The sequence below is a fragment of the Macaca mulatta genome, chromosome 5 (assembly GCF_049350105.2).
Source record: "Macaca mulatta isolate MMU2019108-1 chromosome 5, T2T-MMU8v2.0, whole genome shotgun sequence".
NCBI lineage: Eukaryota > Metazoa > Chordata > Mammalia > Primates > Cercopithecidae > Macaca > Macaca mulatta.
Window position 1 is genome coordinate 160509094 of NC_133410.1, and position 12790 is coordinate 160521883.

At 40.2% G+C, this 12790-nt stretch overlaps 1 long non-coding RNA gene across 2 annotated transcripts in view; it reads left to right on the forward strand.

The window, feature by feature from the left end:
* LOC114678185 (uncharacterized) overlaps positions 1-12790 on the forward strand; it is a 28407-nt gene continuing 15617 nt past the window's right edge. Inside the window, exons 1-3 of one of the 2 annotated variants that reach the window (XR_013417478.1) lie at positions 1-142; positions 3473-3648; positions 9285-9395. This is a non-coding gene — a long non-coding RNA (uncharacterized LOC114678185). The remainder of the gene's footprint in view (positions 143-3472; positions 3649-9284; positions 9396-12790) is intronic. The other variant, XR_013417479.1, reaches the window with a different exon arrangement.

Genomic DNA, 12790 nt, shown 5'->3' on the forward strand with positions numbered 1-12790 from the left:
CTTGCCTGGCTTTTCTACTCTTGGAGAGGCACTCAAAGAAGGCTCACAGCAGGTGAGCAGAAGGCAAGAGATACGAAAGGAAGCCAGGCGGTGGGGTAATCAGGAGGTCATGTTGTGGAGCCAGAGGTCAGAGCACGTTGAGGTCAGTGTTTCTGGTATGGGGGATCCTATCTCTGCTAGAGCATAAAGACACAGAAGATGTTTTCTGAAATCGTTCTTTCCTCCAGAGCTTTCTAGTCTGGTTGAAAACAAAGCGATGAACAAGCTCCTAGAGGAGAAAATAATTTCACCTTCCACTTTACAATTTCAGCTTTTATTTTAGATTCAGGGGGTACATGTGCACATTTGTGACATGGGTATACCGCGTGATGCCGAGGTTTGGGATATGATTGATCTGTGATATCATCACCCAGGTAGTGAATATAGTACCCAATAGTTTGTTTTCAAACACTTTCTCCCCTCCCTCCCTCCCACCTGTACTAGTTCCCAGTATCTATCATTGCCATCTTTATGTCCATGAGTACACAATGTTTAGCTCCTACTTATAAGTAAGAACACGCAGTATTTGGATTTCTGTTCCTGAGTTAATTCGTTGAGGTTGATGGCCTTCAGCTGCATCCATTGGATTTCCTAGGTTTTCTTCTAGGATTCATATAGGACATGATTTTGTTCTTTTTATGGCTGCATAGTTTCCATGGTGTATATGTACCAGTTCTTTATCCAGTTCACCATTAATGGACACCTAGGTTAATTCCATGCCCTTGCTATTGTGAATAGCGCTGCAATGAACTTGCGAAGTGCATGTGCATTTTTGGAAGAACGATTTATTTTCTTTTGGATATATACCTAGTAATGGGATTTCTGGGTCAAATGGTAGTTCTGTTTTATGTTTTCTGAGAAATCTTCAAACTGCTTTCCACAGTGGCTGAACTAATTTACCTTCCCACCAGCAGTGTATGTGGTTCCTTTTCTCTGCAGCCTCACCAGCATCTGTTGTCTTTTTGACTTTTTAATAACAGCCATTCTGACTGGTGTGAAATGATATGTCTTTGTGGTTTTGATTCACACTTCTCTGATTGTTAGTGATACTGAACATTTTTTTCATATATTTGTTGGCTGCTTGTATGTCTTCTTTTGAGAAGTGTCTGCTCATGTCTTTTGCCCTTTAATGGGGTTGTTTGGTTTTTGTTTGTTCAATTGTTTAAGTTTCTTATAGATTCTGAATATCAGATCTTTGTGGGATGCATAGTTTGCAAATATTTTCTACCATTCTGTGGGTTGTCTGTTTACTCTGTTGATGGTATTGTTTTGTTTTGTTTGTTTGTTTTGCTGTGCAGAAGCTCTTTAGTTTAATTAGGTCTCACTTGTTAATTTTGTCTTTGTTGCAATGGCTTTTGAGGACTTAGTCATAAATTTTTTCCCAAGGCCAATGTCCAAAATGGTGTTTCCCAGGTTTTCTTCTAGGATTCTTATAGTTTGAGGTCTTACCTTTAAATCTTGAGTCCGTCTTGAGTTAATACAGTGCAAGGTAGAGGTCCAGTTTCATTCTTTTGCATGTGGCTAATCAGCTATACCAGCACCATTTATTGAATAGGGAGTCCTTTCCACATTCCTTATTTCTATCAACTTTGTCAAAGGTCACATGGCTATAGGTGTGCAGCTTTATTTCTGGGTTCTCTGTTCTGTTTCACTGGGTTTTGTAGCAGTGCAATGCTGTTTTGGTTACCGTAGCCTTATAATATAGTTGGAAGTTGGGTAATGTGAAGCCTCCAGCTTTTTTCTTTTTTCTTAGAATGCTTTGGCTATTGAGGCTCTTTTTTTGTTCCATATGAAGGGATAGTTTTTTCTAGTTCTGTGAAAAATGATATTGATAGTTTGATAGGAATAACATTGAATCTGTGGTTGCTTTGGGCAGTATGGCCATTTTAACAATATGAATTCTTCCAACCCATGAGCATGGAACATTTTTCCATTTGTTTGTGTCATCTCTGATTTCTTTCAGCAGTGTTTTGTAGCTCTTCTCATAGAGATCTTTAATCTCCTTGGTTAGATGTATTCCTGGGCAGTTTTTTATGTGTATGGTTATGGAAATGGAATTGCATTCTTGATCTGGTTCTCAGCTTAAACATTATAGGTGTATAGAAATGCTACTGATTTTTTTACGTTGATTTTGTATCCACCAACTTTACTGAATTTGTTCATCAGTTCCAGGAGGCTTTTGACGGGGTCTTTAAAGTTTTCTAGTTATAGAGTCATATCATCAAACTTATTTCTTTCTCTTGAGTGATTGCTCTAGCTAGGACTTCCTGTCTTTGCTTTACCCTTTGCACAGTTTTTTGCTTTCTGTTCTCTACCTTGTCTTCTTTTTTAAGCGTAGATAGTTGTTGGGGCTGGAAAACTAGACTTGGGAGCCAAGGCAGTGGCTAAGTTGCATAAAGAAAAGACACAGATATCTAATGAAGTAAATCTATAAAGACAATAGGAAAAAAACTGAGGATGATAATAATGGTTGTTATAGATTCAGAATCCAATATATTCAAAGAACTTTCTATATATCACCTCATTTAATCATCTCAATAATTTTTGACCCCATTAGGGGCCAAGAAGAAATCATGTGCCCAAGTAGAGAAAGAATAAAAGGAGAAACCAAAGAGAATAAGAGAAATCAAGATGTGGGGTATAAGAAGGTGAATGCCTAGAATATGTGCCACTTCTCTCTTTTTCAGGCCTGTGACAGGCATGTTAATCAGTCACAGCGTCCTAGATGTAACTTGAATTTTCTTCTCCACACAACACTCCAAGCAACCATTACTAACTGGTAGAAGCAAGCACTCAATTTTAAATGTATTTGCTATGCTTAGTGTTCTAAGAAAATCAGACAAAGTTCTAAAAGGGGAAAGGTTGGGAGATGCCAGCTGCTTCAGAGGGCCATGCTGAATAGCCCTGATTGTCCGGGTAGTACCTGGTAGTACCTGCAGTGAGGGTGTTTTCTGTCAAGGGGCGGGAGGGTGGTGGGATCCGTGCTGCGAGAGGTTAAGAAGGTAATGGAAAAAGAAGTAGAGGCTGCGGGTGCTGGCCACCTGTTCCTTGAATTTGCAAGCAAAATAGGTTCAAAAGTTGCTCTGACAGGTAGTAGGGTCCAGCAAGAGAGAGGAACTGGGTATTCATGACAGAGGCCATAAGGAGAGAGAAGCTGAGAAGCCTAGAGACCACAAATGTGAAAATGCTTCAAAGACTATGAAGTGCTTTACAAACATGCAGAAAAGAACATAAAATAGTAAAACATTTGACTCTTACCTTTTCCTAATTAAAAATAATAGGTGGATAAACCATTTTCTCCCAATGTCATACACATCAGGTACTTAGTCTCCATTGAACTGATAGGATCAATGGCATTAAGCAGCCAGGATGTGGGATGTGTATTCCAAAGGCCTGTTTCTTATTGTCTCAGTTGTCATTTTTATATTTTAAGGACAGATCTTGCTGTGAGTAATTGGAAAGCGTGGGCTCTCTCATAACCACGGTTCCATCACTGCCTCTCAACTTGACCACGAAGTCCATACAGACCCCGCTCCACCTTGGCTCCTTCAGAGCTCAGCTTTGATGTACTCCCCAAATTGCTGCAACCACCTCCTCCCTGTCCTGCTGGTAAATAACACCCGCCCCCCACCCACCCGAGGCATTTTTTCACAAACACTATCACTACAAAATATTTCTACTAAATGCTCACAAAACAAACAAAATCCATCTGCTATTACTTTCAGAAAATCGTGCCACAAACAGGCTTGCCACATCGCACTCTACAGCTGTGTTATCTTGTAGTTAAGGTGAGTTTCAGCATCATTCAGCCACAGACAGGAGGGGAGAAATTGTTTTAAGGTCCCACTAACATGGATGATATTTTCCTCGAGACACATCCTCCAGGAGTTACCACGACATTTTTCCTACCCATGCTCTGTGTTGAATAACAAAAGCTACAATTTATTGTGCAGCTAATTTGTGCCAAATACTTACAAAAGTTATTTCGAATCCTTCTAAGTTGAGCAGGGGAGGATCCTGTGGTAGACATAGAGAGATGTCACTCAGGATTTGTTCACCAGCAGGGGGGTGCAGCCAGCAAATGACCTCAAGCTGTCAGCAACTTTTGGGTCTTCCTCAGTTGCAGAGGACTGCCTGTCTTTCTCAGGGCAGCCTGCATCCTTGTAACTGCCCAGCCATTGTAGCCCGAAGTGGAACATTCCATCAGACAATTCTCATGCCCCAAAGCTCTGGGGTCAAGGCTTTGTTTGTTCTTCATCAAAGTTCAGCTTCTTCCTCTGCCCAATCTTGTGTCTTCCTGCTTTTTTTCAAAAGTTCCGATCCCTAGTAAACATCTTTTACTGCAAACTCAGTGTTTGCTTTGAATTCTGTTCCCAGTCTATAAAAGGAGATAGCACCTCCTATGGTTATTATAAAGACAAAACAAGATCATGCATAGTAGAGTGCTTTTCACCATGTCTGGGATATAGAACACACTCAGTAAATAATTGGCCATGTCCAAAGTCACACAGCTAGAAATTGTCAGATCCAGGACTCCAACCTCTCTGCCTAACCCCTTGGCCCCAAGGTTGGTTTGGAACTCTCTCGTGATACTTCTCTTCTGCGGCTTTGTTTCATGGTTATTTGCCTGTTATTATATCCCTGCCATCTAGCTGCTAAGTTCTTGGAACAGAGATTATGCTGTATCCACCTGCGACCCCAAGGCCTAGCAGGGGCCTTACACAGTGGGTGATGCTCCATTGTTGTTTAATGAGTGAATGACTGTATGCTTGACTAAATTGCCAACTCTTTTAAACTTCCTGTGGGGCCTGGAAAAAAAAATTAGATCATTTAAGATGCCCAGGTTTTACTTGGTGTTTCTGGGTTTCCCAGTCTTCCCTACGCCTATTTTATGGGAACCTCTAAACTAATAAACCTAAACACCAACCTGAACAGGACAAGGGAGTGACTGTGTTGGACCAGGTTGCAGGGTTTTGAGTGAGAGGCTAGAGCTGGAATCACACTGGGGAACTGCCATGTGCACAGCCCAGACCCCTCTGGGGCTGTTGGCCGGGCAGGGGACACTGAGCTGGCCCTGCTGCTGCTCTCAGCATGGGCCCCTGTTCTGGGGTAAGGGATAGGCAGAGAAACCTCCCTACCCTAGCAACTTCTGTCTATCAAAACAGGCTTCCTGATGGGTTTTCTCACTCACTTTCATGAGCCAAGTACTTGGATGTAAGACTAAAAGGATTTGTCCAAATTCTGAAAACTTGGATGTAATAGTTTCTACAGAACACTCTGGCAGAATAATCTGAAAAAGTCTTTCTTAGTAGAAAGTAACACCAGCATATCATGAAACAAGTCCGCTTGGGTGAGCCAATCTCCTTTCTGATCTTCCCAGGATTCTTCCTTGTCACGAGAAGAGCTGGGAATTCACTGCAAGGTGGGCCTAGTCCCAGAGTACGTAAAACTGTTTTTCCTTTGTCTACTTCCTCCAATCCTTTTCACTGTGAGGGAGATTTTAAACAGAATTCTTTGCTGTTTAATTACCTTCCAGCAGAATTAAATCTTTAAAGAGGAACCCAGAGAGGAAAATGCTTAACCTAAAGGTTTTAATGGTGGAATTGGAGACCATATGACACTGTCCCATTCCAGCAACTGCCTCCACTGTGTGTTAAAGGCAGGTCTTGCTCACAATGTCTCTGCCATGCTCTCTGCCAAGGACCGTGGCAGTGTGGGATGCCACATGTTTAAGTAAAGGTGATAATCTAGGTTCTATTGGGCCAAAACACCACATGATTGGATGAGATAGGTAGAGAAAACAGAGCAGGAGAAATTAAGACATACACTACGAAGAAATGGAGGAAAAATTTTTTTTTCCGATGAGAATTGAAGTAAGATGGAACTAATGGGGCAGAAAGCAGTTTGGATTGGCAAGAACTCTCAGGCTAGTTAGAATGCCTCCTCAAGGAGGTGGGAGGTAAGGTAGAGATGCTGGATGGGTCTGGGTTTCTTTTTGTTTGTTTGTTTAAAACATTTCTCCCCTCAATTATAAGTAGTACATGCCTATTGTAGAAATTTTGTAAAACAGATAATTATCGAGATGAAAGTTAAAAGCCATATATGAAGATTCTACTGCCTAGAGTCAGCCATTCTTGACATTTTGGAATGTTCCCGAACGGTCTTTAGAAATTTTACACACGTGTATTAATTTTTTTCCCAGAAATGTTTTGGTTTAATAGACTGTCCATGTTAGTATGTAAATCATAGTAAATTTCATATCTACTATCTTTTGATTTCCAGGCCTGCTCTAACAATGTGACATGATGTGTCCTTCTAGACATGGGCAATATTAATGATGACATGTGAGTTTGCATTTGTATGGTGGCTGTATTTAACATAGTTGCTGAAATCTTTCCTAATTCTGATAGTCCATATGGAAATTTTCAAGGATTTTCCACATCAAGAAATCACAGTACTTGTGAATAATGCCAGTGCTGTCTCTTCTTTTTTAGTCCATTTACCTCTGAATTTTTTTTCTTGATGTACTCTGTTGGGTAAGATCTCCTGTAGAACAATGTTGAATAGAACTTGGGACAAAGGACCAGGTACCCTGTAAAGCTTCTAATGTTTTAAAAGTGTAAAATTAAAGACTTGTTCATAATAAAAACTGTTCACCAACTATAAATGAAAAATATTTTTCAAAACTTGATGACAAACATCTACCAAAAATCTAATGAGAATATTCTACTTTTGACACATATTGCCCATGTCTAGGCGGATAAATGCATATTAATAATTGAATATGTATGTGAATGCATATTAGTTAGGAAACCTAGAAATCAAAAGGTAATGAATATGATATCAATATTATGCACATATTAAAATGGCCATCCTTCTAAATCAAAGCCTTTCTGGAAAAAATGTAACATGTTTATGTAATTTCTTTAAGGCCAGTAGGGAACATTCTAACATGTTAAAAATGGTTGACTCAAGATACTGAAATTTATATTTATAAAAGACAAACAAGTTTTAAGACAAAAATAATTTATAGGGAAAAAGATAAAGCATGAAATAATGATCAAATGAAAAATTCACTAGGAAGATAAGGCATATATATATATATATATATATATATATATATATATTTTTTTTTTTTTTTTTTTTTTTTTTTTTGAGACAGAGTCTTGCTCTGTCACCCAGGCTGGAGTGCAGTGGCGCAATCTTGGCTCACTGCAAGCTCCACCTCCCGGTTCATACCATTCTCCTGCCTCAGCCTCCCGAGTAGTTGGGACTACAGGCACCCGCCACCACGCCCAGCTAATTTTTTTGTATTTTTAGTAGAGATGGGGTTTCACCATGTTAGCCAGGTTGGTCTCGATCTTCTGACCTTGTGATCCGCCCGCCTCGGTCTCTCAAAGTGCTGGGATTACAGGCATGAGCCACTGGCCAATAAGGCATATTTTTAAGAAACAATTTTATAAGCTCTGTCTTTTAGTGGGTAAACTTAATATAATTATATTTATTTTGAATATTTATATTTTTAGAAGTACATATTCAATTTTTATTCTTTTAGCGGTTACCCTTGAATTTTTAGCCTACATACTTGATTTAAGAAATCTAACATTAAATCAACACATCCACCCTCCATGGAGCAATACCAGAGCCTTAGAATGTTTTAATTCTGGTGACTCTCACTTATGATCCACGTCATTATCTAAAATTTTGGTTCTGTTTTGTTTTTAAATGCCCTGAAATTAGTCATTGTATTATGTATAGAGTTTTTGTTTTGTGTTTCTTTAGTTTCTACAGTTGGTACTTATTTGGACTTCCCTTTGTATGTACCAACTTATTTGCTCCACAATGTTTTATGTGTTCCTCTTCTACTTTATGGGTTCAATTTATTTCTAAATAAATAACTATCTTCAGTAGTTCTTTCGGCAATGACCTGTGAGTGATAAACTCTCTTTGCTTTGTTTTGCCCTCACTCTTGAGTGATGGTTTCTCTAGGTATACAATTCCTTGTTGATGATTATATTCCTGAGTACCTTGAGGATAGCATTCCACTGTATCTGGGCTCTATTTTTTCTGATGAAACATCAGTCCATTTATTGTTTCTTTTTTTTTTTAGATATCTGTCTTCCCTATCCTCCAAATTCTTAAAATTTTTGTATCATTTTTCATCTCTTTATTTTTCACTGCTGTAAACACAACTCTTAATGGCAATGTGTTTAATTTTATAAACATGCATAATTTACTCAATTGTCTCCTTAACTGAATATTTATATTTGTTTGCTTCTTAAAATTAACTGTTCATGCTGGGACTGACATTGAGTATACATATATTTTTCCATACATTGCATATTAAAAGTTACATGCAATACAAAGTAATGAATTGAGTTAGGAGGAAGGGAAATTATTCATAAGAAAACAATAAAACAAAGTACAGGGTAAGCACAGAAAAATTAATTCTACTTTTTCCTTGAGGTAAGCAATGAACCTAAGGTGCTTAAGGGGAGATGGGAACATGGTTTAAATATGTTTTACATTGTCCATAAAATAAAATTGAATGAATCACTCAGGAGAAGCAAACTATTTTCCTAACACTGTTATAGGTGAAGAAGAGACCCATGGCATGATACTGACATGCAATTCAGTCATGGTGATTCTAAGAGGGGTTGAAACAATGTGTTTCATATATACAGCTTCCTGAGAGTCTGGCTTCCTCTATGGGTAATGTTCTAAATATTTCCTGCAGGGTCTTTTTTTTTTTTTTTTTTTTTTGAGACAGAGTCTCGCTCTCACCCAGGCTGGAGTGCAGTGGTGCCATCTCAGCTCACTGCAAGCTCCGCCTCCTGGGTTCACGCCATTCTCCCGCCTCAGCCTCCCAAGTAGCTGAGACCACAGGCGCCCGCCACCCACGCCCGGCTAATTTTTTGTATTTTTAGTAGAGATGGGGTTTCACCGTGTTAGCCAGGATGGTCTCGATCTTCTGACCTCGTGATCTGCCTGCCTCGGGCTTCCAAAGTGCTGGGATTACAGGTGTGAGCCACCGCGCCCGGCTTCCTACAGGGTCTTAATCAGCAGACTGTGAAACTTCTGGAATTGTCTGCCAAGTTTGCATGTTGCATTTTGGGGTACAGGGATTTGGGGCTGTTGCTGTTAGTCCTGTCTGATTTTGTATAGGGATCCACTTCAGCATGAGACCTGAGTTGGCTCAGCAATTATCATATGGTGAAGCTTGTATATGCTCTGTCTCTTTCTAGATCTGCACAGGAAGCACAAAGCTCTGGTTACCACTGGAAGCCATCTCATCCCCATAAACCAGCCTTAGGATGCCACTGATGCTGGATGGCAGAATGGAGTAACAGAGAGAAGTAAGTTGTTGATGACACCATTCACTGCTGATTGTACCATGTCTGGAATCTGGTCTACATCTTGATTTCAGCTATTTCCAGATATTTTAATCGAATGTAAGCCAATGTGAATCATGTTTTTATGACTTGCATCAGTAAGCATTGTAACTGAGATGCATAAGTTGCCATTGAAGAAACTATGACTAAACGGATGTAAGAATCAGTTAGCTATAAAAATGGATGACAGACTGGGTGTGGTGGGTCATGCCTGTAATCTTAATGCTTTTGGAGGCTGAGGTAGGAGGATCACTTGAGGCCCAGAATTCAAGGTTACAGTGAATTTCTATCGTGCCACTGTACTGCCGCCTGGGCCACAGAGCAAGACTCTGTCTCAAAAAGGAAAAAGAAAAGAAAGAAAGAAAAAGGAAAAGAGAAAGAAATGGATGACAGGTCATAAGAGTTGTCACATAATGTTTTCTAAGCACTAGGCAGTGGTCTTCGTATTCTATGTACGTTAATTTATCATCATAAGAACTCAGTAAGATTGGTATTATCATCCCCGTCATTATCTCATTATCGTTTCCATTTACAGAAGTAGAAAGTGAGTCACAAAGGTTAAATAACTTGGCTAAGTTCACTCAACTGCTGAGCTCAAGCAGCCTGGCCCCAGACCCTGGGTGCTTAACCACAATACTATACTGCCTCTCAGTGAAGTGCATGGACCACCTACAGAGGTCACATTTCTTCCAACCTGGGATTTTGTGTAAACATTGGACAACACAGAGGTCATGATTTTAATCCTTGGCAAGAACCTGGAGGACAGCTATTCTGAGTTGCCAAGGAATTGGCAGATATACAACTTTAGTAGTCAGTGGGGAAGGGAGGACAGCATACGGGTTAAGAGCAGGAATTGGTACTCAGCCTGAGTTGAATCTAGCTCTGCTGCTTACCAGCATTGTGATCTAATCTGTGGGAGTTTTATTTTCTGCAGCTAAAAGGTGGGGGATAGTAATCTCCAGCTTGCAAGGTTTTATAAGGTTTAAATAAGGTGATATGTACAGAGGATGGACTTCCTGCGGAGAGACCACAACTTAGAATGGACGGTCTCTGGCCTCTGTATGAGTGTGGGGAGGCCTGGTGGTCAGTCTCTATATAGCAGGGTATCAAGGCACAGTGCCTGATTTGGAGAGTAGAATAAAAAGCAGATGCTGCTGGGCGCGGTGACTCACGCCTGTCATCCCTGCACTTTGGGAGGCCGAGGCGGGTGGGTCACGACGTCAGGAGATCAAGACCATCCTGGCCAACATGGTAAAACCCTGTCTCTACTAAAAATACAAAAAATTAGCTGGGCGTGGTGACGTGTGCCTGTAGTCCCAGCTATCTGCGATGCTGAGGTAGAAGTATTGTTTGAACCTGGGAGGCGGAGGTTGCAGTGAGCCAAGATCACACCACTGCACTCCAGTCTGGCGACAGAACAAGACTCTGTCAAAAAAAAAAAAAAAAAAAAGGATGCTTTATTGGTATGAGACACCTGAAATAGCAAATTCACACAGACACAAAGTAGAATAGGGGTTACCAGGGACTGGGGTAAGCGGGAAAAGGGAGTTTGTGTTTAATGGGCACAGTGTTTCTGTTTGGGGGGGGATGGATGGGGTGATGGTTGCACAACAATGTGAAGTATTTAATGCCACTGAAGTGTACACTTAAAAAATAAACTGACAAATTTTATGCTGTGTATATTTTACTACAATAAAAGAATGAGGAAAAAAAAAGCAAGAGCTCATGATAGTTATTGGTTGAGGGACAGTTGAGATGATGATCACTGGCTATGAACACCATGAACAGAAACTCTGGTATGAAAATTTAAAACCCATAAAAATAATGAGATTATATTTTTAGAGCACTTTTTATACATAATATCTATTTGATCACAATCATTAGTTTGCATAATAAAAAAAGTAAAAAAAATCATGAGGTAGCGAGGATAGCAAAAGGTCATTTTCCATTGCCTTGCTGTTTGGAAACATTATATTTCAACCCCCGCCATGGACTTGCTCTGTGGTGAAAGGGCTCTGACCCACACATATTACCAGGAGGCAAGAAGCTCATAACATGTGTCCCTCCAGCTCTACAGACGGAGGTGAGGCTTTCCTCGGAGGCCCCATTCAGTTCCCATAGTTCTCACTGAGCATACTGTGAAGCCTCAGCCTTAAAAATAAGAAGTGTCTAATAAAGAAAAGTGCATGACCTCCTGTGACTAACAGAAGGAAAAAAAATCCAGCTCTAAACTTTTAAAAGAAAGTGCATTTTTATAATAACAATAAAATCCTCCCAATCAAGCCTTTAAGAGGCAGACTGCATCCCCATCTTTGCCTGGGGCCCATAACTATCCTTAGCTAATCTTTCTCTGACAGATAAAGAGCTGCTATATCCGTTCTTATAGCTCAATTTTAAACTTTATTCAGAGAAGTGGGGAGAAGCAGCCCTGGATGAGAATAAAGAATGAGTGTTTGAGAGTGGGCAAGGGGAAGAGAAAGATGGGATTACTTATTTGCAGAATAGATGCTTGTAGAAAAAGCAAATCTAGGATCCAAAGCCCTATGGTTTGTTCAGGGATACTTTAGACAAATCTTTGAGGCTGCAGGGTCATATCTAGGACAGTTATCTACAGAATTCCATATTTACTCCAATCCAGCCTTGCTGGAGGTGTACCATCAGGGAGGGTTATTCTGACAGATAGAATGGGTGCCCAAATGACTGCCTTCCGAATGAGGAGAGAACAAGAGGAGCTTTTCACAGGCTGTGACAAGTGCAAAGGTGAGAAACAAGCAGAAAGCATTTGTGAGAATTCTAAGTCCCCACCAATGGTCCCCAAGGAAAGCTATGAAATCTTCTGTGCAAGATATCTCAAAAAATAAGAAACATATTTATCAGCCCAAGATGGCTTCCATTTAACTCTGTACTAAAGGTAGATCATTCTAAAGGGCCATTCGAGTCCTACGGTGCTGTATCTCCATGAAAGTGATATTCTTAGTCAATATGGACCTTGTTAGAAGGCTCTGGGAGGGTGTCCCCCCAGCTCACATAGACCCCTTTCTCTATGACCTGCCCTTTTCTCATGGATGGGCAGAGGCAGCCATGTTTGTACTCTTTGGTTTCATCTTCCTGGCTATAGCTGATTGGACCCTGACCCAGGAAAAGCTAGTTAAATTCTTACTCCCAGGGGGTTAAGGGTATCTAGATTGGTATTGTTTGTTTGCTAGAAGTAAAATGAACTCAGAATCCTTGAAGATACCGTCATTTGTCATATCTATGGAAAAGTGAAAAAAGTGATCTGTTCAGAGAAAAAGAGCTAAGACTATTGGTGGTTCCTGTAATCTTTCTAGTCCTCAGTTCTAGTCCTTTTAAAAGATCTG